The sequence below is a fragment of the Saccopteryx bilineata genome, chromosome 1 (assembly GCF_036850765.1).
Source record: "Saccopteryx bilineata isolate mSacBil1 chromosome 1, mSacBil1_pri_phased_curated, whole genome shotgun sequence".
Lineage (NCBI taxonomy): Eukaryota > Metazoa > Chordata > Mammalia > Chiroptera > Emballonuridae > Saccopteryx > Saccopteryx bilineata.
In genome coordinates, this window is record NC_089490.1 from 78,979,814 (window position 1) to 79,006,079 (window position 26,266).

Consider the following 26,266-nt stretch of genomic DNA (forward strand, 5'->3'; position numbering starts at 1 on the left):
TTATAAATCTGCAATTTCCTTAGTTTATATTACATATTTTTTATTGATTGATTTTTAGAGAAAGGGGGACGGGGAGAGAGAGGAAAGAGAGAGAATTAGATATGCTGTTTCATTGGTTGATTCTTATATGTGCTCTGACTGGAGATCAAGCCTGCCACCTTGGTGTTTTGAGGGGATGCTCTAACCAAATGAGCTACCTGCCATGGCCTACATTAATTTTGGTTTTTTCATGAACTAGAAGATGGATTTTATCAACTACATAGTCACTATCCGCTCAAATTATTACAATGACTTAACTCTTTCCCAGAGGTTTTTATTAATCAGTTTCCAACAGTGCATTCCTTTGACTTACCTTGTTAGTCCTTTAGAGGGCTGGGTTTGTTTTCCTCCTTTTATGGAACTACTACATGTTTTAAAACTTAAGTCATTGTCCTATTAGTGTAATCTTCATTTACCCAAAGGGAAAGAAAATCTCTAATCATTTTGCTATACTACCTTCCACTCAACATATCCACCTTCTTACAGAAGAAATTGTGGAATAAATTAAAAAGACTTGCTACCTCTAGTTTTCATAGTATTTACAATCCATGTAAAATATTTTCATATTTAGTACATCCTTATAGTTTAAAAAAATAAAGACAATATAAGAGAATAAACTCTGAAATTGTTATATCTATATCAAAAATATTCATATTCATGGATAAAATACCATGGTATTTTTAATGTTTCATTATCTCTTGTACATAAATACTTGCAAAAGGACCAATCTGACAAAGCAAATGGATTGTATAATTACAAACAGAAATTAATTGTTTGAAAATATGAAAATTATAAGCAATTTAATATTAAAGTCTGTTACTTATTTAAAAAGAAAGAAGACCTCTTCTACAATTTTGAAAACTAAAATTTAAAAAGTATTAGCTTCAAAAAAAAGTATTAGCTTTATTTATTATAAATAAAACATACGACTTAATTTTAGAACTTTAGCTTTTAAAGAATTTCTAGTTTCTAACATAACCTGTTGAGTTTTTTTTTTAATTTTAACTGAATTAATAGGGGTGACATTGGTTAGTAAAATTATATAGGTTTCAGGTGTACAATTCTATAATACATCATCTGTATATTGTATTGTGTGTTCACCACCTCAAGTCAGGTCTCCTTCAAGCACCACTTATCCACCCTTTACCCTCTTCTACTTCCCTTCACCCTCTTTCCTCTCTGTTAATCACCATGCTGTTGTCTGTGTCTATGAGGTTTTCTTAAAATTAACCCCTAATGAACAAACAAAATAGAAAATCTCATAGATAGACTGACAGTTGTCAGAGGGGCCTGATGAAAAAAGTGAAGGGATTAAGGAGATATTTTCTTAATATAAAAAAACCCACAATAACAAAAGAGGACCAAAAAGCATGTATTCAAGAATCTTTATAACTTAGCAAAGCTTTCGATGTATATGTCCATATATATGTATACATAATATATTAGTATTAACATACTTATCAATCTATATCTGTCTGTGACAAATATATCAATTGTTCATATAAGAAAATAATATACATGGTTATACATATCCATACATATGCCATTGGGTAGTCTACTTTAATTTCCAGATGCATGGTCCAAAACATTACAAATTCCTCCATTAGCATTTCTAAATATATACATGTTCTTACTTCCCCTTAAAAGGTATGCTGAAACTACTCAAGTGTTTCTTTATGCTAAAAATACTAAGTGCTTCTTTTCAAAATAAAAACTGATTAGATCACCATAACATTTTTTAAAAATAAAATAAAATAAAAGCTCTATATTAAGCATATTTCACTGGAACTCAACACTTTATCATAAAAAGAAATTTAAGAAAAAATTACATCTTTAAATTATAATCTGCACATCAGATTACTTCTTTAAATGTGTCCTCAGAACACAAAATAAAATTTAAAATATGATAGAATATATTTTAGTTTTCCCTAAAATATAAATTAAGCCATAAGAAAAACTTTGAGACAATATATATGGAAAACAGACCATTGGAAGATGCAAATAATTCATACAATACAGTATAAGATTTAATATATAAATTAGGTATCACTTCATCAGCTGTTAGTCATGTCAGTCTAAATTTTACACCATAGCCTGACCTGTGGTGGCGCAGTGGGATAAAGCGTCGACCTGGAACACTGAGGTCGCCGGTTCGAAACCTTGGGCTTGCCTGGTCAAGGCACATATGGGAGTTGATGCTTCCTGCTCCTCCCCCTTCTCTCTCTCTCACTCATCTCTCGCTAAAAAAAAAAAATAAAAAAAAAAATAATAAATTTTACACCATATATTAAAATATTAAAGAGCTATAAAAGATCATTGCAATATAGAGTCAATATGGGAAAATATATATTTGTGGTTTTATACACAATCTCAATTAATCCATTCTATATAATAGTTTTCCAAAATATGAACGGCACTTTACAGGCAATAGAACATACCAGGTTGGACATCCTGGTATATTTTAATATACAGGAAAATAAAAGAGAAAACATACTTTTAACAAGACAGTTACATAGTACAGGTGGAATGTAGAATAAGATTTTGCCTTAACACAATCTTGGATAAGATTAAAGAAATATCAATAAGAGTTTCTACTACTTTCAATTAGCAATTTTTAAAAATGAATGCCACTGTGATTTCAGTTTTCTAATTCTTCAAAACTGAGAAAACATAAAAGGGAAAAGGGGTCAGGAGAGACAACCTGATCCTTTATGAATTTTAAACATCAGTGCTGCCTATGGGCTGCGTTTAGGCTGCTTTTCTGTTGACAGTTTCCTAAATTACTTCTGCCACTCTGAATTGCACATCAGCAGTCAGATGAGTTTCCCAGACTTCATTATGCTATTGTGTAACCATAGCTGCCACAATGTAGTACCACAGGAAGTCTGTCTTTGAGTATTTCTTTACTTGGGTATTCAGGTAACTTGAGCATGTTGATGCTTTAAACGAAAAATAAACCACCATTAAATAGGAAATCTATGAAACTTCTGATTGTTTTGTCTAGCAGTGAAAACACTATGTAAATTAACATAAAACCACCATCTCAAATTTGCATTCAAATTGGAAAACCCTGGAGAGTAGTATTTAAAAAGTAAAAATGAAAACAAAAATCCTGCTGCACTGCAGTTTTCTTTAGCATTCAAATGCAGTGAAAGAAAATAAGTTCCTTGAGCCAAAAATAAATTAGCAAGAGCAATTCAGTTTGAAATGATTGTAAAACTCAGTGATACTACAACAATTTAACTTTAGTGATAGTTGAACTATAGGCAATTAAATTTTAGGTAGTTTTCTCAAACACATTCTCTACCAAGAAAAGGGGAAGCAAGAAACTTTGTAGCTATTTATTTATCAATAAATCCAAAATGCTGGCAGAAATCACTGTTCAGGTTTTCCTCTCCTTGTAGCAATAATGTAGACCTTTTGTTTTTTAAGTGAGAAGTGGGGAGGCAGAGAGACAGACTCCCTCATGTGCCCCAACCAGGATGCACCTGGCAAGCCCCCTACCTGGTAATACTCTGCCCATCGGGAACCATTGCTCCATTGCTCAGCAACTGAGCTATTTTAGTGCCTGAGGCAAGGCCATTGAGCCATCCTCAGCACCCAGGGCAAACTTGCTCCAACTGAGCCATGGCTTTGGGAGGGGAAGAGAGAGATAGAGAGAGAGAAGAGAGAGGGGGAGGGATAGAGAAGAAGATGGTCACTTCTCCTGTGTGCCTTGACCAGGAATTGAACCAGGGACATCCATACACCAGGCCAATGCTCTACCACTGAGCCAAATGGTCAATGCCTAATGTAGACTTTTGATCATTCAAAATTAATCAAAAATTCAAGATGCATTTAAATTAAAAAGTTTAACATACCATGTGCTTGAAGTCAGAAGATTTAGAATGTATGGCACAGCAGCGATTGTAAAATTCTGCAATCCGCTTCCGCCCATGATATTAGCAAATCCACCACCCTGGAACTAACAGTTCGTATCTTAATAAGTTTCTAAAATTTATGTTTTTTGAGTTTTCTCACTTTTAGTTTTAAAAATGGCACTGGGCAGCACCAGGTATATTGTCTGTGAAATTGCAAATTACCTTCCTACTTGGGAAGGTCCATTGTTTGCTGGAGGAGGGGTTTTCATGCCAGAAAAGTTTTAAAAGGAAGAAGAAGAAGAAGGAAAGAGAAGGAAGCCATGATGGCAGGGAAAGAAGAAGCCAGTTTGTGCAGAGAGAGAGATGTGCAGATGGAGAACCAGAGGTGAGGGGCTTTGAGACTGGTGGGGCCTTTGATTCTAGGAAAAACTGGGGAAGATTCTCCTGGTTGTGGAACTGGAGAATGTGTCAGGGCTTTGTGAGCTCAGAGTGAAAGGGAAGCATTTTTCCCTGTGTGTGTTTGCTCATCAGCCAGTACAAGACTTGAGTAAAGAAATGGTCCACCATTTTTTGGCTCCACTGTTTCTTTACCATCTGCCCAAATCTAATGTCAACCTGCATGTATGTGGCTGTGACAACCACAACTATTGGCCATACAAAGTTGTAATCACAAAAGGAAAATGTTTGTCATAGATATATTTCAAATTCTAAATTAGGGTAAGAATATATTCAACTCTAGATCACTGACAAAATAACATTTTTGTACCTGAAACACTCCAATTAGCAAGCTTCCATGGAGTTATCCCTCTTCATTTCTATAAGCTACTACTATGCTTTCAATTGGTCACATCACATAGCTCCACTACTGCATTTAGCATACTGCATGTAGAATTATTTTCTTTTATGTGTCTCCCTACTAAACTGGGACTAATTTGAGGGCCTAAGTATGTCATATCTGTACTTGTAGCCATGGGGTTAGCAAAATTCCTGGTATCTAGTAGACAGTTATTAAATATTGGCTAAATTGGCCCTGGCCAATTGGCTCAGTGGTAGAACATCAGCCAGCATATGGATGTCCCAGGTTCAATTCCCTGTCAGGGCACACAGTAGAAGCTACCATCTGCTTCTCCACCCTCCTCCTCTCATTCTCTCTCTCTGTCTCTCTCTTCCCCTCCCGCAGTGTAAAGCCAGTATTCACGGCCACCATCACATCTGCCTGGCCCATCCAGGTTCGCATTAGATTCGGACAGATAATAATGAAACAATGGAGCCAAGAACTGGTGGGCCATTACCTTTAATCCTAGCTTGCACCTGGCGGGCAAGTAAAAACACATGCTGGGCTCCAAAACCCACTCACTCAGTGTTCACAAAGCTACTGATTTATACAAGTTTCCTAGAATCAAAGGTTTCTAGCTCACTAGCCTTATTCACCTCTGTTCCCCATCTCCTCTCTGCACAAACTGGCTTCTCCTTTATCACTCCGCCATCTTGGCTGCTTCTCCTGGCCTACTCCACGTGGCCTCTCTCTGCTCTCCTCTCTGCTCTCTCCTCTAATGCTAATCTCAGGGACTGAGAGAGAGCAAGCTCCCGGTCTGCCCCACTTTATAGTGTAGAAATCCAAACCTTTAATCCAATATACAACAAGGAAGTCTCTGATACAAAGTCGCTTATCTGGCATAATGGGATTCCTCATGAGAGTGCACCACCCCACATCAAAAAGAGTGGGAAAGGCTTAGTCCCAAAACCAAGCCCCAGGATACAAGGATCCTGCCTGCCCACAGCCCACCCCAACACATATTAATATAATCATGCCTATCCCAAGCAAGAAGGACAACCAATACCATCACCTGGGCGACGGGCTTCCACGTGGGCAGCGCCATCTTTAACAAAGTGAGCATAATATATTTTATCTGCCCAACATGCAGCCATGGCTTGGATGGAGCAAGTTTCCCCTGGGTGCTGAGGATAGCTCAATGGCCTTACCTTAGGTACTAAAATAGCTCGGTTGTTCAGCAATGAAGCAACAGCCCCATATGGACAGAGCATACCTGGTAGGGGGCTTGCCAGGTGGATCCCAGTCAGGGCGCATGCGGGAATCTGTCTCTCTGCCTCCCTGCTCCTCACTTAAGAAAAAAAAATTGCTAAATACATGAATGTCTGCTTGATTAAAGCAATAGAGGCTCTTACAAATAATCCAAATAATGTTCCTGTTTGAAAAATATCTAGGTTAAAGGGATTTTGTTTTGTTTTCACGGAGGAAAAACTAGGAAATTCTTTACATGTCTCTTTCCAGGGATTCACAACATTAGATGCATTTCTTTTTTTAAATGACAACTAACATAATAAAACAACAGAAAGGCTAACACAACAATAAATATCATTAGAAAACTTGATCTTGGGTACCTGGCTGTAGAGGATGTAATTACCACTTCTGAAATTCTATTGTTAACATTTGAAAAAAAATTAGTATTTCAAATTAGCCTTTGTATATATATCATAATTAATCACACTGATCCTGAAATAAATCTTGTTTTTTAAATAAGTAGTAGTGCTTTTTGGATAAATTAGAATGATGATAAACATTTAATGTATAAGTATTAAATATTAAATGCATGTGCATATGCATACTCAAAGGCAGTAGATTAATATTAAAAATATTTTCTAACATGATTCATAGTACAAAGCATTATTCAGTTGATTTAAAAAAAAAACTGTTGAAACTCAAATTACCAAAATAATCTTGAAAAAGAACAAGGTCAGAGGGCTCACTGTTCCTGATTTCAAAACTTAAACTACAAAGCTACAGTATCAAAACAGTGTGGCACTGGCATAAAGACAGAAACACAGACCAATGGAAAAGAACAGAAAACCCAAAAATAAACTCTCCTCACATATACAGCCAAATGAGTTTCAACAACTGTGCTAAGAACATTCAATGGGGAAAAGTCAGTCTTTTCAACAAATTGTGCTGGGAAAACTGGATATCCACCACAAAAATATGAAGGTAGACTCTTATCTAGTACCATTTACAAATATTAACACAAAATGAATCAAAGACCTAAACTTCAGAGATAAAACTACAAAATTCCAGAAGAAAACAGAAAAAGCTTCATGACACTGAATTTGGCAATGATTTCTTGAATATGACACTAAAAGCACAGGCAACAGAAGTCAAATAGATTAACTGAACTTTATCCAAATTAAAACTTATATGCCAAAGATAGCAGGAACAGAGGGAAAAGGTAACACACAAAACGGGTGAAAATATTTACAAATCATAAGTCATAAGCAATTGATATCCAAAAACTACACAGAACTCCAATTCAACAACAGCAACAACAACAAAAAATAATTAAAAATAGGAAAGGACTTGAATTGACATTTCTCCAAAGAAGATACACAACAGCCTATAAGCACATGAAAAGATGCTTAATCAAAAAATCTCTTATTAGGGAAATGAAAATCAAAACCACAATGAGATAATGACTTCATACAAATTAGGATAATTTTTTTAAGATTTTATTTATTGCCTGACCAGGCGATGGCACAGTGGATAGAGCATCAGCCTGGGACATGGAGGACCCAGGTTCAAAGCCCCAAGGTCACCAGCTTGAGCACTGGCTCATCTGGCTTGAGCAGGGGCTCACCAGCTTGAGTGCAGGGTCATTAGCTTGAGCGTGGGATCATATACATGACCCCATGGTCACTGGCTTGAGCCCAAGGTCACTGGCTTGAGCAAGGGGTCACTCACTCTGTTGTAGCCCCCATCCCTGGTCAAGGCACATATGAGCAAACAATCAATGAACAACGAAGGGGACTAAGAAGCCACAACAAAGAATTGATGCTTCTCGCCTGACTAGGCAGTGGCGCAGTGGATAGAGCGTCAGACTGGGATGTGGAGGACCCAGGTTCGAGACCCCAAGGTCACCAGCTTGAGCGCAGGCTCATCTGGTTTGGGAAAAAAAAAAAAAAAAAAAAAAAGCTCACCAGCTTGAGCACAAGGTCACTGGCTCGAGCAAAGGGTTACTCGGTCAGCTGTAGCACCACGGTCAAGGCACATATGAAAAAGCAATCAATGAACAACCAAGGTGTTGCAACAAAAAACTGATGATTGATGCTTCTCATCTCTTTCCGTTCCTGTCTGTCTGTCCCTATCTGTCCCTCTCTCTGTCTGTCACTCTGTCTCTATCACCAAATAATGTATTTTTTTATTCATTTTAGAGAGAAGAGAGAGAGAGAGAGAAGCGGGGAAGAGCAGGAAACATCAACATATGTGCCTTGACCCAAACATCCCATATGTGCCTTGACCAGAAAAGTCAGCGTTTCAAATCTCCAACCTCAGCGTTCCAGGTCTGCTTTATCCACTGTGCCACCAAAGGTCAGGCCTAGGGTGAGTTTTAAGAAAACAAACAAAAAATAAAACCCACCAACCCCCACCACGAAAGAAAGAAAGAAAAGAAAGAAAGAGAGAGAGAAGAGAAGAGAAGAGAAGAGAAGAGAAGAGAAGAGAAGAGAAGAGAAGAGAAGAGAAGAGAAGAGAAGAGAAGAGAAGAGAAGAGAAGAGAAGAGTAAGGAAAAGAAAAGAAAAAAAAGAATTGAAAGGACATGCAGAAACTGGAACCCTCATGCACTATTGGTGGGGATGGATAATGGTGCAGACACTGTAGAAAACAGTCTGGCAGTTTCTCAAAATAATGAAACAGAGACTTACAGTATATATCCAAAAGAACTGAAAGCAGAGAATCAAAGAGATATTTGAACACCCCTGTTCATAACAGCATTCCTCACAACAGCCGAAAGGTGAAACAACCCAGTGACCATCCGTCTATGAATAAAGAGATAAACAAAATGTGATATGCACACAATGAAATATTATTTAGCCTTAAAAAGGAAGAAAATTCTGACATATGCCACAATACACATGAACCTTGAGGACATGTGGTAAATGAAATAAGCCAGTCACAAAAAGACAAATAATGTATGGTTTCACTTATACAAGGTACTTAGAATAGTCAAATTCAGAGAGACAGACAAGAGATGGTGGTTGTCAGGGGCTGGAGGAGTGGGAATGAATAGTTAGTGTTTAATGGGTACAGTTTCAACTGAGGAAGACAAATAATTTTAGGAGATGGATGGTGGTGATGGTTGCACAGTGCAAAAGTACTTAATGTCACAGAATTGTACACTTTAAAATGGTAAACGTTATGTATTTTTTAGCACACACACTATAAAAGCTGTTGAAAATGTACCAAATTTTTCTATTTGAAGTCACGGATGTGTATATATTCACACAGAAGAAAACAGCAACCCACTATAAATGAATCTCTAAAAACAGCAGTTTTCTTCTCTAGCTGGGAAGTACTTTGGCCATTATTAAATGTTTTCATGATGAAATGTCTGAGCTTATGTCTGAGATCTAATTGAATATTAAAAGTATGCCTGAATCTTACTAATAAAATGTTATTGCATGAACAATTCCTATTTAGGGCAAAAGAATATCTAAAGAAGACCTGAATATGTCTGTAAACCAAAAAAAAATTCAACATTAGTTAATCTATACATGTTAACCTTGCCTAAAAAAAAAATAACAAAGGCAACCAAAAATGAAAAGGTATAAAAAAACAAGCTGTTCTCAATTTCCTATAGAGGCAAAATTTAAAAACACATATACCACTCTATCAGGACAAGGTGAGGAAATAAGCCTTGACACTGGTTTTTACACAAATTGCAACACAGTATTTCAGTAACAAGATATCAATCTGATATCTTCATATAACTAAATTTTGAAATGTAAGCTTTTAAAAAATCAAAGATTCCCCAATTTTAATACCTGAATTGAAATTGTTCTGTAAAATAATATTCACAAACAATCCCCAAAACCTTACTCCTCTTCTTTAAACTACAAATAAATATGACTGGGCTCTATACTTGAATAATCAGTGGATCTTATGCTAAGATCATTACTCATCAAACTGAAGCATATATGAGAAAAATAGTCTGGCAAATATTATGACACCTGGGTTATACAATGTAAAATTACAGTTAATAAAAAAAATAATATACAATTGCCCATTGGTCTCTGTAGGGGATTGGTTCCAGGATCCTCAGATGATACCAAAATCCACTAATGCTCACATCCCTTATTTGAATTGATGCAGTATTTGCATATAACCTACACATATTCTTTCATGTACTTGAAATCATCCCTAAGATTCCAAAATGGCGATGGAGTAGGCGGACATTCCAACTGTCACCTCCCAGGAAGAACTGAATTACAACTTAATATAAGAACAATCATCTTGGCCCTGGCTGGTTGGCTCAGTGGTAGAGCATCAGCCCAGCATATGGAAGTCACAGGTTTGATTCCCAGCTAGAGCACACACCAAAGGCGTCCATCTGCTTCTCCACCCTTTCCCCTCTCTCTTCTCTCTCTCTCTTCCCCTCCCACAGCCAAGGCTCCATTAAAGCAAAGTTGGCCCGGGCACTGAGGATGGCATCATGGCCTCTGCCTCAGGCGATAGAATGGCTCCAGCTGCAAAAGAGCAATGCCCCAGATGGGCCAAGCATCACCCCCTAGTGGGCATGCCGGGTAGATCCTGGTTGGGTGCATGTGGGAGTCTGTCTCTCAGCCTCCCTGATTCTCACTTCAGAAAAATGCAAAAAAAAAAAAAAAAAAACAATCATCTTGAAAAACCAACTCTGAACTAAATGAAGAGGAGTCTATGACCAAGGATCACAGAAGCCACACCAAGACTGGAAGGAAGGGTGGAGATGCAGAAAGGGCTGCCCTGCTCCCAGGAGCTAGCGGCAGAGGGTCCAGAGGGACTCTCACTACAGGGAGGGTCACCCTAAGAGAGGAGGGTCCTCAGCCTGAGGCTGGGTGCCCCAACCTAGAGCCCCAGAGACTAAAAGAGGTGCCCACATAGCATCTGGCAGTAGAAAGAGCCAAAGTTTTTGTCTGCGAGAAAAAAACAAGAGCTTTCAGAGATGCAGGCTCTGTCTTAAAGGGCCAGCACAGAGAATCTTATTCACAACCACTTCATCAGGGTTTTGACAGAAGCAGAGCTGAGAGGACTAGAGTTGAGTAGTAGAATGTGAAATTGATGGCCCAGGGAGAGACACTGTGGGGACAGCCATAGGACCCCCTGTGCTGAGTCACTCTTTGATACTGTAGTTGCCATCTTTCTCAGATGGAGCAGTCCCCTACATGTGTCATCAGCCTGGGAGAAAGCAACTGCCCCACCCTTGGGAGCCTCTTCTGCCCGCCCTATGAAGACCAGCCTGTCCTGAGAAGTCAGCCAGGAAGCAGGGGGTGCATCAGTGACTCAGTCTTCTGGCATTGGAGGTGGAGCTTTCCCACATGTTCCAGAGACTATAACTGGTAGTTCAGCCTCATGGGAGACTTAGTAGAAACTGTCTGGACTGTAGTCAGACCACATCTCTGGGTCTCAGAGGTCACACCCACCATACTCCTGGTGGCCACACACTCCTGAGGTCTGTAAAAAAAGTCTGGACAGACTGATACCTGGGGCCAAGGGGCAGAGCCATACCCACCACCCTTCCTAATTCTTGAACTGCCCCGGGCTCTAGACTCTACCAGAAGTTTTTTCGGTGGCAAAACCCAATAAGCAGCCAGCAGACAGAGGCTACAGGAGGCAGGGTTCAGGGAACCTTGGCCTTTTGTGGACCTTCTGCCAGGCTCAGAGTGGGCAAAAGTCAGCCTAGGTGTGCAGCTTGGTATTTGCATGTGCACATGGGCCCAGCAAAGGCAACCACAAGCCCTGGATTGCTTGTAGCTCCAAGAATGTTGCTGAGGGCCAGACATGAGCAATGTCCCCAACTGGTTTGTGCCAGGTTCCCTCCAGGGAGGTCCAGGGCCAGCACACCCAGTGGTCAGCTGCAGAAAGCATTGGTTCAGGACCTAACAACCCTTCCGGGTGGTGTGTCTTAAGGAAGGGTTCCTCACACCTGGCCCAGCTGAGGCAAGTTCCAGTCTCTGTGATCAGCACCAGCACAGCAGCTCATGTGCATTGGATAGGGTGGAGCTTCAGTCAGCTGGCCCAGGTGCTGGATATCCTGCCTCACTGGGCTAGGTTCCACAGAGGAAAGGGAAAGAGGCTTGGAGCACAGACATTTAAAGTGTGGGGCCCTGTCAGTCTATCGTTGGGTCTGGTTGAGGAGCTTAGCTACTTTCTGGGGGGACATAGTCAGCCCCAGGGGAGGATTCTCTCAGTCTTTCTCCCTGAGGTCAGGGACTCACCAGCTGGAAGAACTTTTGCAGAGAGAACTGTTAGCACCACTCAATCTGAACCTGCTGCTCATCTGGCTGGGGAGAAATAGAATGGAGTATGCAGCAGTGTCTGAGGAATTAGGCTCTGGAGTAGGGGCTTTTTCCCTGTATTGAGCTCCTGATCAAGTAGGAGGTCCCACCAACACTGTATTCCTAATCTCAGCTGCCCTAACCCATCAAGCTAGCAACATGTAGAGGGATTGGTGGGATGAAGCCATTCTGAGCCCACACCAGTCTTTATACAGAAGATTCTGTGGGAAGACCACACAGCTGTAAGAGGAGGCAGAGCAGCTGAAAAGTGGAGGCAAATCTTGTGAAGCTTGGGTCTTTTATGGAGCTGCTGTATCTCTAAGCAGAAGGACTGATCCTTATACATAGGTTGGCCCCTCCCACACTCCCCAGACACAGAAAACACAGACACAAACAGCAAAGAGAGCAGAAGCTCCAGATAGGTAGCCCATGGAAGATTACAAACAACAAAACAACAGCTGATGCCAACCCAAGAAGACCCAAAACAAACACAATCAGTAGTTGGTGGCCACCAGATAGCACCAATGCTAGACTCAGCTTGCTACACAAGCAGCACACCCAAAGGAGGAGTCCTGCAGGCACCAGACACTGGAGAATAAATATGCCCAACAGGACAGACACCGCACACATGATCAAGGTTGATCCTTAGAACCAGCCACCCCGAAAGGATAACCGCACCTATGAAAGGACCAACTACATTCAATACTCACATACAATAGGAGGGAAAATACTACCCTTAAGAAGCATTTCTAGAACAAGAAACTCAGGTGGCCTGTATGAAGATCAGTACCACTGAGCCCATCTTCCTCATAAAGACACCACAACAAATTTCAAAGTCAGATGGTGCTACTTAATACACAGATACAAAGGGCCAGCAAAGAAATACAACCCAAATGAATCAACAAGAGAAATCCCCCCAAAAAAAAAACTAAATGAATTGGAAGTAACCAAACTACCAGATGCAGAGTTTAAAATAATGATTTTTAGGATGCTCAAGGATCTTAGAGCAACAGTTGATGGACATAATAGCACCTAAATAAAGAGATAGAAAGCATCAAAAGCACATTGTAATCATAATAAAGAATCAGTCAGGGCCTGACCTGTGGTGGCGCAGTGGATAAAGCGTCGACCTGGAGATGCTGAGGTCGCCAGTTCAAAACCCTGGGCTTGCCTGGTCAAGGCACATATGGGAGTTAATGCTTCCAGCTCCTCCCCCCTGTCTCTCTCTTCTCTCTCTCTCTCTCTCCTCTCTAAAATGAATAAATAAAATAAAATAAAATATGGTATTGCCTGACTTGTGGTGGTGCAGTGGATAAAGCGTTGACCTGGAATACTGAGGTTGCCGGTTCAAAACCCTGGGCTTGCCCGGTCAAGGCATATATGGGAGTTGAAGCTTCCTGCTCCTCCCCCTTCTCTCTCTCTTTCTCTCTCTCTCTCTCTCTCTCCTCTAAAATGAATAAATAAAAAAAAAGAATCAGTCAGAAATGACAAATACAATATCAGAAATGAAGACTATACTAGAAGGAATCAACAGCAGGCTAGAAGAAGCAAAGGACTGAATCAGTAATTTAGAAGACAAGATAAACTTAAGCACAAAAATAGAGTAGCAAAATAAAAAGAGGCTCAAAAAGACTGAGGAAACTCTAAGAGACCTTTATGACAACATGAAGAGAAACAACATCTGCATCATAGGGGTTCCGGAAGGAGAAGAGAATGAACAAGGGATAGAGAACCTGTTTGAAGAAATCATAGCTGAAAATATCCCTAAATTGATGAAGGAAAAAGTCACACAAATTCAAGAAGCACAGAGAGTCCCATGAAAGAGGAATCCAAGGAGGCCTACACCAAGACACATCATCATTAAAATGCCAAAGTTAAGAGATAAAGAAAGAATACTAAAGGCTGCAAGAGAAAAGCAGTAGTTAACTGCTACCTACATAGGAGCCCCCATAAAAATGACATGACTTCTCAACAGAAACACTTGAGGCAAGAAGAAATTGGCAAGAAATATTCAAAGTGATGCAAAATAAGAACCTACAACCAAGACTACTTTATCCAGCAAGGCTATCATTTAAAATTGAAGGAGAAATAAAAAGTTTCCCAGACAAAAAAAGACTCAAGGAATTCATTACAACCAAACCAGTACTGCAAGAAATGTTAAGGAGCCTGCTGTAAAAAGAGCAAAGGAAAAAAAAAGAAATCAAGAAAAAAACGAATGTAGATTTAAAGAATGAAATGGTAATAAATAAGTACATATCAATAATAACCTTAGATGTAAATGGATTAAATGTTCTTATCAAAAGACATAGGGTAGCTGTGTGGATAAGAAAACAGGACCCATACATATGCTGTCTACAAGAGACACACCTCAGAACAAAAGATACACATAAACTGAAAGTGAAGGGATGGAAAAAAGTATTTCATGCCAATGGAAATGAAGAAAAAGCTGAGATAGCAATACTTATATGTGACAAAATAGACTTTAAAACAAAGGGTACAGTAAGGGATAAAGAAGATCACTACACAATGATAAACGGAGCAATCCAACAGGAGGATATAACCATTGTAAATATTTATGCGCCTAAAATAGGAGCACCTAAATATATAACACAGATTTTGATGGACATAATGGGCAAGACTGACAGCAATACTATAATAGTAGGGGATTTTAATACCCCACAACATCAATGGATAGATCCTCCAGACAAGAGATTAACAAAGAAACAGCGGCCTTAAATGACATACTAAATCAACTGGATTTAATATCTTCAGAACCATTCATCCCAAAGCAGCAAAATATACATTCTTTTCAAGTGCTCATGGTACATTTCATGGATAGATCACATGTTAGGACACAAAGCAAATCTCAATATATTTAAGAAGACTGCAATCATATCAAGCATCTTCTCTGATCAAAGTGACATGAAACTAGAAATCAACTACAATAGTAAAACTGAAAAACATTCAAACACTTGGAGGCTAAATAGCATGTTATTAAATAACGAATGGGTTAACAATGAGATCAAGGAAGAAATCAAAAATTTCAACAAACAATAAGTGCTGGCGAGGGTGTGGAGAAAAGGGAACCCTCCTGCACTACCGGTGTAAATGCAGACTTGTGCAGCCACTGTGGAAAACACGATGGTGTTTCCTCAAAATATTAAAAATGGAACTGCCTTTTGACCCAGCTATCCCACTTTTAGAAATATATCCTAAGAATCCCAAAACACTGATTCAAAAGAAGATATGTACCCCTGTGTTTATTGCAGCATTGTCTACAATAGCCAAGATCTGGAAACAGCCCAAGTGTCCATCAGCGGATGAATAGATAAAAAAAAGCTGTTGTACATATACACAATGAAATACTAAACAGCCAAGAAAAAGAAGGAAATCTTACTTTTTGCAATGGTATGGATGGACCTGGAGATTATTATGCTAAGTGAAATAAGCCAGGAAGAGAAAGACAAATATCATATGATCTCACTTATATGTTGAATATAAGAACAAGGTGAACTGAAGAATGGAACAGAGGCAGAGGAGGGGTCACGGAAAGCAAAGGAACAGCTGTCAAGAGGGGAAGAGCATGAAGGGACAGGATCAGAGAAGGTGAAGGGATTAGTGAAATTATATATACATAACACATAGATACAGATAACAGGACAGCAAATCCCAGAGGGGGGAAGGGGTGTAATGGGTAGCACATTGTTAGGGGTTGAAGGTGTTATAGTGAGTGGGACACTTGAATCCATGTTAACATAATAAATTTAAAATTAATTAAAAAATACATTTAAAAATCATCTCTAGATTATTTATAATACCTAATACAATATGAATGTTACATAAATAGTTGTTATGCTGTTTAGGAAATAATGACAAGAAAAAAAAGTCTGTATATCTTCAGTATAGACACAACCAGCAGCCATTATAGGCCTAATTACATAGTATACATCAGCAACATAACTTTTCCTCAAGAATTTACAATCTGAGGCCCAGGCCGGTTGGCTCAGCGGTAGAGCGTCGGCCTGGCGTGCAGGGGACCCGGGTTCGATTCCCAGCCAGGGCACATAGGAGAAGCGCCCATTTGCTTCTCCACCCCCCCCCTTCCTCTCTGTCTCTCTCTTCCCCCCTGCAGCGAGGCTCCATTGGAGCAAAGATGGCCCGGGCGCTGGGGATGGCTCCTTGGCCTCTGCCCCAGGCGCTAGAGTGGCTCTGGTCGCGGCAGAGTGACGCCCCAGAGGGGCAGAGCATCGCCCCCTGGTGGGCAGAGCGTCGCCCCTGGTGGGCGTGCCGGGTGGATCCCGGTCGGGCGCATGCAGGAGTCTGTCTGACTGCCTCTCCCCGTTTCCAGCTTCAGAAAAATACAAAAGAAAAAAAAAAAGAATTTACAATCTGAGTATGGTTCAATCTGCAGGTACAGAAGCTGACTGTACTTCTATTTCATACACAGAGAAATCAAGTCTGAGTAGTACAATTAAAACAATTTTATATATTATGCTAAGTGAAGTAAGCCAGGCAGAGAAAGACTAATATCATATGATCTCACTTATATGGGAATCTAATGAACACAGTAAACTGAGGAATGGAATAGAGGCAGAGGTGGGGTCACAGGGAGCAGAGGGACAGCTGTCAAAGGGAAGGAGGATGAGGGGACGGGATCAGAGAAGGTGAAAGGATTAGTGAAACTATACATACATAACACATAGACACAGATAACAGGACAGCAAATCCCAGAGGGAAGAGGGAAGGGAGTTTGGGGGAGGGGCAAAGTGGGGTAATAGGAGACAAGGGGGTGGGGGTGAAAGAGTTATATTGAGTGGGACACTTGAATCCATGTTAACACAATAAAAATTAAAAATTTTTTAAAAAGTTTTATAGATCAAGAATATATTATCACTACCATAAAAATATTTTTAAAGTACATGTTATGCTGATTCAACAATTGAACACATTTAACTTTTCAGTAAGATTGCACTAACTTACATATATGGTCATGGAGAAACACGTTTCAGCTTCTAAATATAAACCGATGGGTAACCAGAATACTCCTTAAAAGTGCTAAAAAAAAAAAAATGGTATACCTATACTAATGCTGGAGTCTAATGTAAGGAAAGTTAAGGTTTAAAGGAAGTTAAGCCTTACTGTTTGAATTCAAAACAAGGACTCTATATAAACTAAGTGTTGAAAGGTGGATTCTTCAATATGAAGGTAAAGCTTACTTCTGTATTGTCTCCCCTCAGATTCCTTGGCTCCTATTCTTTACCCACATCCTTCACGTCAGTCTAAAAGGATGGACGTGCTATACTTCAGGGCCAGTTAAACAATAAGCAGTACAGTTCTTTCTAGCATTGCTAACAATAACTGTGCTATTGACACGAGAGGTTCACTGTGTATTACTAATCCAAGTTATTTTTAATTCTACAAGAGCAAAAATTTTACAGACATTTTTCATACCAAAAATCTTGAGTAATTTTTTTCCGCATTTTAAGGACTCACAGGCAGTGGCACAGTAGATAGAGAGTCGGCCTGGAATGCAGAGGACCCAGGTTCAAAACCCCAACGTCGCCAGCTTGAGCACAGGCTCATCAGCTTGAGCACAGGGTTGAGGCTTGAGCGTGAGATCATAGACATGACCCCATGGTGGCTGGCTTGAGCCCAGAGGTCTCTGGCTTGAGCAAGGGGTCACTCACTCACTCTGCTGTAGCTCCCAGTCAAGGCATGTATGAGAAAGCAATCAATGAACAACTAAGGTGACACAACAAAATAAAATTGATGTGTCTAATCTCTCTCCCTTCTTGTCTGCCCGTCCCTCTCTCTGTCTCTCTGTCTGTTTCTCTTGCTAAAAAAAAAATGATTCACACTAACCAATCACAGGGTAAGAGGGGGTAATATAATAATGCATTAAATGGTGTCTAGATATAAACCACTTAGAAAAATAATAAAAGAGCATTTCACACAATCAACCAAGATAAGTCCAGTCAGTTTAAAATCAGAATGTAAAACAGACCCTATAAAAAGTTACAGAAAAAAATATATAAACATATATATAAAATCTTGAATACAGGAAAGGATTTATACAAACCATAAAGGAATGTACTGATAATCAACTTACAACATAGTTCAAAACTTCTGTTTTATAAGTTTTATAAATTAAATTTATAATTTATATTACATGAAAATCTCTATTTAACTTAATAAAGTTAAAAGGCAAGTGATAAACTGGGGAAAATTCTTTACATATGTCCCTAATATATAAAGAACATTTTAAACTGAATTTTTGAACATGACAGTGGAATAATGCACAGAAAATAAAGACAGGCAATTCACACTACTCAAAATAATTATATAAACAAGTTACATGAAATAAAAAAGGTTAGCTCCTTTATTGATAGAATAAAAGGCACAGGCCCTCTTATTCCCTGCTGATGTGAATACTGAGGTCTTTCTGAAGGGTAAATGCGCAATACGTATCAAGGCTATGAAAATGCATATACTTTTGTATATATAATACATTATATATAAGTAATGTAGGATAGTGACTCACCGAGTATACAGCACAAAAATTCCTTATTCAATGTTATTCAGAATTAGGAAAACTTAGCAATGAAAGACAGTATCCATTAAAGGACATCTATAAATCAATGAGCAGGCATCCAATTAAAAAATTAGGTCTATAAATGGAATAATTTTTAATGATATATTGCAAAATTCAAAAGTTATAAAACAGGGTCAATGTTTTATTTTTTTTAATTTTTCCATTGATTTGAGAGAGAGAAGAAGGGAGAGAGAGAAGAAGGGAATGGTGAGAGAGAAAGCATCAACTTGTTGTTCCACTTAGTTGTTTCATTTAGTTGTGTATTCATTGACTACTTCTCATTTGTGCCCTAACCAAGGATTGAACCCACAACCTTGGTGCATGGAGACGATGTTTTATCTACTGAGCCACCCAGCCAGGGCTAGGACAATGTTTTAAAAAGCAAAAATTTATATATGTGAGAAACATTCTGGAAGAATAACCAAGATATTAACAGTGATTACCTTTAGTGATTAAGATTTGAGTGCTTTTTATATTTGAATTGTCTAACCTTCCTAGACAGAAAATATAATTTTTGTTTAATTATTATTTTTATTTATTTATTTTTTACAGAGACAGAGAGTGAGTCAGAGAGAGGGATAGACAGGGACAGACAGACAGGAACAAAGAGAGATGAGAAGCATCAATCATTAGTTTTTCATTGTGCGTTGCAACACCTTAGTTGTTCATTGATTACTTTCTCATATGTGCCTAGACCACGAGCCTTCAGCAGACCGAGTAACCCCTTGCTGGAGCCAGCAACCTTGGGTTCAAGCTGGTGGGCTTTTGCTCAAACCAGATGAGCCTGCGCTCAAGCTGGCAACCTCGGGGTCTCAAACCTGGGTCCTCCGCATCCCAGTCCAACGCTCTATCCACTGCGCCACCGCCTGGTCAGGCTATTTTTATTAAATTACCTAAATCTCTGGGTATTTCTCAGCATGAAGTTTCATAACTTCAGTCTATAGTTTATGAATATTCATATTTTATTTATTCTTTAAAATAAAATATATGGCATGACCAACTATTTGTTTATAATTATATAGTTAAAAGACTAAGAAAATAAAGCAAAATGGTAATAGTGTTATCTCTGTATAGTGGAATTACTTAACCCTTTGAGCAGTACAAATGTTCATGTACGTCCTCCTGCCTCCTGACCATCCAGAGTATGATTGTACAAACATTTTTATTTTTAAAATGTGTAAGGCAACATTAAAAAAGGCAAATGTATGTTCTTCTTATTTCCATAAGTTGGTTATCAAACAAACATGATTTTAAGTTAATAACACTGTAACCAGAACTAATTTCATTTGTTGAAAAAACTCACTCCTGGGGGTCAGCAAGCATGAAAAAAACTCACTACTCAAATGGTTAATGGGATTTTCATTTTGTTCTATCTATATTCTCCATTATCCAAGCTTTTTATAATGGTTTACTACTTTTAAAATAAGACAATAGTGAACTTTAAATTATACACACACACACACATATATACATATTTTTATGTAGTAATACCACTTAAATAAATTAAAAAAATAGATGCTTGGAAAATTTAACACTGCAACTTGCCCAAACCCTTCCAGTCAGCACATTTTTTAAATTATTTTTATTAATATTTTTAATTTATTATGTTAATATGGATTCAAGTGTCCCATTCAATATAAGAAACACCCTCACCCCCAACCACATGCCCCCATTACACCCCTTTGCCCCCTTATCCCTGACTCCCTCCTCCCTTTCCTTCTGAGATTTGCTGTCCTGTTATCTGTATCTATGTATCATACATACATACACATATATACATTTTTTTGACAGAGACAGAGAGAGAGTCAGAGAGAGAGAGACAGACAGGGACAGACATACATGGAGAGAAAGAAATGAGACACATCAATTCTTCATTGCAGCATCTTAGTTGTTCACTGATTGCTTTCTCATATATGCCTTGACTGAAGGACGGGGCCCACAGCACAGCAAGTGACACCTTGCTCAAGACAGTGATCTTGGGCTCAAGCCAGCAACCATGGAGTCTTGTCTATGAATTCACACTCAAGCCAGCAACCCTGAGTTCAAGCTGGTGAGCTCATGCTCAAGCCAGAGACCTCAGGATTTCAAACCTGGGTCCTCCACATCCCAGTCCAGTGCTCTATCCACTGTACCACTGCCTGGTCAAGTCATACATATAGATCTTAAAATTTTTATTTATTGGTTGATTTTAGAGAGAGAGGAAGGAAGAGAGAGAAACATCAATTTGTTGCTCCACTTATTTATACATTCATTGGTTGATTCCTGTATGTGCCCTGACTAGATATTGAACCCACAATCTTGGCATATGGGGCAATGCTCTAACCTACTGAGCTACACAGTAAGGACCATATATAAATCTTCTATAAATATATGCTCACAATTATATTTTTTAAAAAGCAGAAAAAAACAGAAGTAAATATATCAAGTTTGTTTATAGTGTTATTGCTGGCAGAGGGTAGTTTTTCTCATTCTAATTTTCAGTGCTACAACTTCTCTATGAGAACTATGTACATTTATAATGGAACAACAAAATTATATTTTTCACAAACAAAAGACACTGATAAAATTCTAAGTTATAAATAATGAAAACTAAACTTCTTTTAAACATCTTTCAGAAATATAAGCTAAAAGAAGTTTAAATCTAGTTTTCTCATCTATGATATTTAGGTTGAAAAAGTAGACTATTCAAAGAAGTGGTATCCCATTATTTTTTAGGATATGAATCTTGAGAATTTAAAGTAAAGTTTGATAAGAACTGGAGAAAAATTGCTATGTATGGGTATTGTATGTGTTGTGTGTCTGTGTTGTCTAGCAACATACAAATATTAAAAATTTGGCTACTACTATTGGTCAATCTGCAGAAAGATTATCAAATTATGAAATACAATATATACACTGATAGTCCTGGCTGGAACACAGTTTGTTTGTTTTTTTAAACTTATTATTGGTGGCACCATTTTATTTTATTTTTATTTTTTTATTTATTCATTTTAGAGAGGAGAGGAAGAGACAGAGGGAGAGAGAAAGAGGAGAGACAGAGAGAGAGAAGGGGGGAGGAGCTGGAAGCATCAACTCCCATATGTGCCTTGACCAGGCAAGCCCAGGGTTTCGAACCGGCGACCTCAGCATTTCCAGGTCGACGCTTTATCCACTGCACCACCACAGGTCAGGCCACAGTTTATTTTTTTATACATTAAATAAACATTTGTTGAGCACTACTATATATATTTCATTTTAAATGCCTAAATAAATCTTTGTTTAATATCAAAAAGTGAAAGGGAAGTAGGAAACTGACAATTCAGAGTAATAACTCATTTTGGTTGTTTACCTGTAAGTGATTAGAAATGGAATACATTAAATTCTTTTCACATTATTATAAAAACACTTCTTACCTGCCAGTAACAAACTGCAGGAGAAGAACTCTCTCCTCTGGAGTAATATCTTCCACAACTTCCTAGATTCACTAACAACAACAACAAAAAAAACTTAGCTCATATTTTGGATCAATCATAGACTTAATACCAATAAAATATGCAGAATTCATAAAGTGTATTTTATTCTAAGAAACTCATTTATCAAAAATGAGTTCATAGCCCTGACCAGTTGGCTCAGCAGTAGAGCATTGGCCCAGAGTTTGGAAGTCCCAGGTTCAATTCCCAGTCAATGCACACAGGAGAAGCAACCTTCTGCCTCTCTCTCTCTCTCTCCCCCTTCTCTCTCTCTCCCCCCTTTCTCTCTCTATATCTCTCTCTGACCTCTCCTATCCTACAGCCAGGCCTGAATGGTTTGAGCAATCTGGCCCCTGGTGCTGAGGATGGCTCTGAAATTTCTGGCACTGAAATAGCTCGGTTGCTGAGCAATGGAGCAGCAGCCCCAGATGCACAGAGCATTGCCCTATAGTGGGCTTGCCAGGTAGATCCCAGTCAAGGTGTATGTGGGAATCTGTCTCTGCCTCTCTGTCTCCCTGTCTCCTAACTCTCACATAATTTTAAAAAAATGAGTTCATACAAAGCTTTCATATGCAATTCCCATGAGAGAAATTTAGGGAAAAATTTTAATTTGTTAATTAATGTAGGTGTTCATCCAATAGTGCTGAAAATATTGCAAAATTTAACTTCATTCTAAGCTCTGGAGAAATTTTACCTGAATAACTAAATCTCCTCTTTCATAGCCACTTGTGTATTCTGTATTTTTTATCCAGTCACTCACATCAATTTCTGGCATGCCAGAAAGCAGTAGCTCCTTTGGGAAAGAAAAAAATATTTCATTAATCTTCTTTGAGATAAAAAAAACCACATTACATTTAAAGAGTAAACTTGCCTTAATAATTAGAAACTAAGTCCATGTAAAACTGATTTCTTTGTAACAGCTTCTGCATATCATCAGTAACAAGTATTGTATGGGAGAGAACCCTTGATACCAATAATCTCAAATACTGTGAGATGTGGAGATATCTCTATGTTAATACAATTTAATTAAAACATAAGAAGAGATAATACTTTGTTTATATATAAACATTTAAGCAACAGTTTACATGTACAATAATTTTATGAATGTTATTATCTTTATGTTTATTTTTATTTTATGAATTTTAAAAATTCTATAAAGAGACCATACTCTCAATATGAAAGTGACAACAAAGACCAAAATAAAGCCTGGGTTAAGCAAAGGAAAAGGATCTCAGAAACTCTAATTATTAGGAAAAAGTTAAAAAATAAAAATAGTTATATATTAAAGTAAAAACAAAAACAAAACAGATTCAGCCCTGAGGCTTTGAAGAACATTGTGAAATAATTCATATTCTTTCATGTCAATTTTCCCCAAGGTGAAAAAAGAAATGTAATTTCCCTAATGACTTTTGGTAGCCTTCTTTTTCCCAGGAAGATCATCAAATAAACAAAATAGAATAAAATAACTAAAAATTTAAATTAAGAATGGCAAAAGTGTCCTGGCTGGCTGACTCAGTGGTAAAGTATCGGCCCGGTGTGTGGAAGTCTCGGTCAGGGCACACAGGAGAACTACCCAACTGCTTCTCCACCCCTCCCCCTCTCCTTCCTCTCTGTCTCTCTCTTCCCTTCCTGCAGCCAAGGTTCCACTGGAGCAAATTTGGCCCGGGCGCTGAGGATGGCTCCATGGTCTCCACCTTAGGTGCTAGAATGGCTCCAGTTGCAACAGAATGACACCCCGGCTGTGCAGAGCATCACCCTCTAGTGGGCTTGCCGGGTGGATCCCAGTCAGGCGCATGCAGGAGTCTGTCTCTCTGCCCCCCCACTTCTCACTTCAGAAAAGAAAAATGGCAGAAGTATTTACCATTTTGTTTTTCCAAGAGAAAAGAAAATGTGAAGAAGAGCTTGTCCACATCTCTGAATCAGTCCATTTCTCACAGTTGGATGTATTTACAGTCAGGGGAGGAAATAACTAGCCTACATTTAACTAAAGAAAACACCAAATTGCCAGAATAGCAGGATTTATTATTACAGAGACACAGGCATAATGTTGTTCAAAACCACATGTCCTGTGCAACCACTCATAATATACACCAAACTACTATAGTGTATGCTTTGAAGGCTAATGAAGGTTAATATAAAATGGTGTCTGAGAACTCTTGGATGTTTCTGAGATCTATTCAAGGAATCTGCAAAGGTCTCTCTTTTCCAACTTATCTAAGGCTGAATCTTCTCCTTATAGCTCAACCAAACAACATATCACTACAGACAATATGCAGAAGCAGAGATGAGTACCCAGTTGTCTTCTATTAAGCTAGACATTAAAGAAACTTGCAAAAATATAAAATGATACCACTCTTCCCATTATTTTTGTTCCATCCTGGAAAAATGCAGATTTCATTTTTAAAATGTTATTGTGTTAATAAGTAATAAAGCCTGGGCCGGGTGGCTCAGTGGATAGAGCATCATATCATCCCTTGCATGCAAAGGTCATGGGTTTGATCACCGGTCAAGGCACATGCAAGAAGCAACCAATGAGTGCACAACTAAAAATGGAAAAAACTAAGAGGAACAATGAATTGTTACTTCTCTCCCTCTCCCCTCCCTGCTCCCCTATCCCTTCCTTTCTTCCTCTCAAAACAATAAAAAAATTTTTAAATATCAGTAATGAATTATTTTTATACTAATAAAATAGTCTACACTTCTGTTTTAATTTCAAATAAATATCAATTAGATAAATAACTCACATAAACAAAAAAGGTTTTTGTTGTAAGTCCTAAGACCAAAAAGTTTGAGAACAGCTCATGTTTTAGTTATCCTTGCCATGGCACAATACTATTATTAGATGAAGGTGTCTAGTTAGTATCCACTTACCATCCATGAATACATTCTCTACCTTTCTTTGCCCTGTTCTGTGTCCTAGGAGGCTGATCCTGGCAAACTAGCTCTCTGGTCTTTGGCTCCAGGTTGAGTGTCACTGAGAACAGGCAAATGCCTGGAGGTGAGAGTATTTTCTGCTCCCTCCCTGCTTTTGCACATCTTTTCAGTAGCCACAGGGCTCCTTACAGTAAAACCTCTACCTGTCTCTTCAATTCTAGAGGTGATAAAGGTTTTCCACTGTTGCCAGTCTCTGGATACTTCACAGAATCTTGTTTATTCTTAACACTGCCTACAGCCCTGTACTAGACCCTTTGTTAAAGTATCTTTATTTGAACCATCTGGGAAAATTCTGTTTTGTGTCAGGACCAATACAGACTGTCAAAAGGGAGTGAGCATAAATATTACATATTTCTTACAATCTGAATTTAATCTTCTTCCCTTCTAAGCTGAAGTAAGCTTTTAATAATATAAAGTATGGTCTCATTGTTAATAATTATGAATAAAAATGACCGAGACCTTTTTTTCTTTTTCTTTTTCTTTTTTTTTTTTTGTGTGTGTGTGTGACAGAGACAGGAATGGAGAAAGATGAGAAGCATCAGTTCTTCACTGCAGCACCTTAGTTGCTCATTGATTGCTTTCTCATATGTGCCTTGACCAGGGTGCAACAGCAGAGCGAGTGATCCCTTGCTCAAGCCAGTGACCTTGGGCTCAAGTCAGCGACTTTTGGACTCAAGCCAGCAATGGGGTCATGTCTATGATCCCACGCTTAAACAAGAGACCCCGCACTCAAGTTGGAGAGCCTGTGTTCAAGCTGGATGAGCCAGGCTCAAGCCAGTGACCTCGGGGTTTTGAACCTGGGTCCTCTGTGTCCCAGTCTGATGCTCTACCTGCTGCACCACACCTGGTCAGATGAGACCTTATTTTCTTAAGAAATTTGAACTATTTTATGAATATCACATTATAACTTTTTATGAAAAGGATGAAAGATCTTTATTAACCTATTTAACTCTGCTCTTTCCAAATAATCCTACAATCTGAATCAGCTTAATTTAGTTTTAAAGCCAAAGTCTAAGACACACTAACTTCTAAGAACCACAATTAAAAACCTGTCAGTAGCAGACCTAAATGT

At 38.6% G+C, this 26,266-nt stretch overlaps 1 pseudogene; it reads right to left on the bottom strand.

Annotated features, from left to right (window-relative positions):
• Window positions 1-2,875: 2,875 nt before the first annotated feature.
• Window positions 2,876-26,266, bottom strand: part of LOC136319244 (E3 ubiquitin-protein ligase HACE1-like) — a 93,557-nt pseudogene continuing 70,166 nt past the window's right edge.